We start from the raw sequence: 3,336 nt of genomic DNA, 5'->3' as shown, positions 1-3,336 counted from the left end.
GGGCTAACTCCTACTTCAACAAAGAAACAGATTTCACATCTTGTGAACCCTTCCATATCTTATATCTACATACAAATGATTAGCTAGATAACAAGCTAATAAAGCATGCCTTTACAACAAATGACCCTTCAAGTCAAGCATGTAGAAAAGACCTTTAGGACTCTTTTCCAAAATATGAAACACTTCATCCTCATCTCCATTTTTAGGGACCAAGTTAACATCTCCCAAGCCAACATTACATGCATCTCATGCTCATGCATGCATTCCATCTATCAACTTTCGCTTAAGTACACTGTACTTCCGACGCTGAAATGATCATACTGTTGTAGTAATAAAGTGAGTTTCCCACTCAACTTCTTTCTGTTTACCATTTTGGTCAGATCCTGAAACTTTCATTTATTCCACAAAGAAATGGAAACAGATGCATCACTAGACATGCAGCCTTAATTGGATAAGAATTCTAACCATTTCTTACCAATCCATTTCAAAGGTCCCTCCTTTGTTTGCACATCAAAATTGATATGTGAATCATCCTGCACCACATCAATCATGGAATATTTATTTCCTTCTCTTCCATTTTCTTTTTCCACCTTCTTCTTCAACTTTGGTGGAAGCAGTGTTGGATTCAAAGTCCAACACCATTCAGTATGATGCCCTTGCTTATGGTAGTAAGTGAAACACATGTGCATCCTTTTGACATCATGATTTGCCTTGTCCTGTGGACCTTTGGCTGCTTTCTTCTTTTCCTTCAAACGTTTCCTTTATGCGGCCATCCTCTTCCAACATCTAGAAACATAATGGTTATCCAAAGCACAAAAGGAACATGCAATTCGTTTTCCATTCTTTACAAAATAAAAAGGAATGTGTTTAGAACTAGATTTATACCTGCCGCTTTCACCTTTATTGCCTTCGTGAGGAGGTGAAGCAAATGAAGAAGTGGCTCCCTTTGGAACACCATCACTTTCTTCAAGGTTGTTAGAGTTTCCACAACTCTCTGGTTCAAGTGTGTGATTTTGAACAACTGCATCATGTGAATGGTGTTTCGAGCTATTGCATTCCTCCTGAATACAATCCTCACACTTTTGAGGTATAGGACCTGCATTGAAACTCCTTTTTGGAACTGTTTCAATGGCCTTCATGGCAGCTTTGGAATTCTCTCCATAAGACTGTCCATAGCCAAGACCCAAATAGTTATGCCTTTCCTCAACCATTATTGTCTCAACAATACCTTGTGCATGTTTGCCCAATCCTTTTCCTTCATAGCCCATCTTGGACATTAGCTTGGAACCTATGCCTCTAGTATGTTTTTCAAAAGAACCAATATAAGAATTCTTAGAATAATTTGAAGACAAAAAGGAGTGGTTTACCTCTTCTTCAAGTTGATACTTTGCCAAGGCTTCTTTGGCAACAAAGAGTTGTGACTCCAACTCATGCATCCTTTTCAGGTTCATACTTGCAATATGAAGTTGCCTCTCCATTTCCTGCAATATGCCAGAAAGCATCTGCATCTCTTCCTCCACGGAATTCAACTACTCTCTAAGTATGCTACTCTTCCTTCCATCCTCATACATTTATCTCACCATATCCATCATGGTGGACAACTGTTTCTTCATGTATCCATCAAAGGAACTTGGGAAGAAAGAATATTTTGAGCAATCACTTGTAGAAGTTGTCATTATACCAATGAACAAAAGAACTTCAAACAAGATTAATAAAGAGCTTACTCAACAACCTTTTGCAACAAACTTTTGTGCTTCAAGGATTGCCCTGAGGTCCTTTGGGATAGAAGAACGCCTTCAACCCTTCTTCCTTCTTGTCCTTCCTTGACTGAGCTATCAATAGCTTTCCCTTCACCCCTGCAACTCAAATAATAGTCAGTTTGCAACCAAGCATACAATCAATGGGGCAATCAATCCTTGACTGTCTAGAAACCTTTCAGACAATAAATCTTTGCTTGTCAATCAAGCATTTTGATACAACCTTCTTTGAAGGTCGAGTTAATCAATCTTAATCTCTAATACCACCTGATCTGAAAATGGGGCTCCTAGGCTTCTTGTCTAACTTACAAGAACCTCTCATGCTTCCAAAGCTTTAAATTTTCCCAAGTTTTACTGATTAACCATTGCAAAATTAAGAAATTCTTGAAAATATGGGTATATGATTGTATTTGTTTTCAGCTTATTATTTACTTTAAAACCGATTGTTTGTGTTGATATGGGAAGGTACTTAAACTGATATATAAATGCATATAATAGTACTTTAAGCAGCCGTAAAAACAAACACATAACACAACAAGATAATATGGAGTTCACCTTGATATCTTGGACTACATCTCCTTGAGCTCCAACCAACTCGATTAGGCTCTTTGGGATTATGGCTTCAATTCTTTTACAAGTGCTACACTTTATCCAATGTTTTATATAGGAAAATTAGGCTCAGAACACCATCTTATCCCTTGGCTCTTGGAGCTCTTCGGCTTTCTAGCACTAGCTCTTGGCTCTAGCTCTGGCTCTTGCTCTAGCTCTGGCTCTGACTCTAGCTTTGGCTCTTCAGCTTGGGCTCTGGTTCTGGCTCGCTTCCAGTTCTCGCTCTAGCTCTTAGCTCTGGTTGTAGCTCTGGCTCTTTGCTATGGCTTCTCTAAGCTCTTTCACTCCGCCTTTGCATGCCTCTGTGAATCGCTTGACCTCCAAGCAATTCCAACAACAATATGCTACTGTCAATTGAGCTCTCTGGCTTTTCAGTCGACCTCTGGGTGACTCCCCAGACTCTCTGCGTATTCAACGTTTTTTTTGTTGTTTGCTCTCTTTTTTCTGCTCTGTTCTCTCTATTCTTGGCTTAAGGCCAATCTTTCTCACGACTGTTGGAATCCCTTCTTTCAGCTATTATAGTCATTGCATCACCTCACAGGGAAAATGGCCTCCAGTTCCGTAACGGATAAGTGTCAGGCTCACATGAAACACTCGATCATTTGAAACGGTCGTTATTTCTGTTTACTCCAAGAATGCCCATGAAACATGAATCTTTTCCAACTCATCATCCACGTCAGACTTCAAGCCTCTATGCACCATGGCTTATTTTATCCCTTGGGTTCGGTCTCCCATTGGGTGCAATCTCCGTCGTTAGATCGGGGGGATCCAGATCCTACAGTTATCGCTCTTATCGCGTGGATGAATTGCTCAGACGTTAGCCCACGATGAGAGCAGTTTTCTCTCTCATCCGCTGAGCACGTGTCGTTCAACGTATGGAATCGCTGGGTACTCTGACAAACCCGCTTATTGCCTGAAACGCCTTCGATATTCCTCCGGTTTTGGAGCATGGGACCCGCCTTTGGTTTTA

Source organism: Pinus tabuliformis, chromosome 2_2, assembly GCF_031772625.1.
Source record: "Pinus tabuliformis cultivar Carrire ecotype Pingquan chromosome 2_2, CPIR1, whole genome shotgun sequence".
In the NCBI taxonomy this organism is placed as follows: domain Eukaryota; kingdom Viridiplantae; phylum Streptophyta; class Pinopsida; order Pinales; family Pinaceae; genus Pinus; species Pinus tabuliformis.
The sequence above is the reverse complement of the archived record's forward strand: the minus strand, read 5'-3'. Positions refer to the sequence as shown.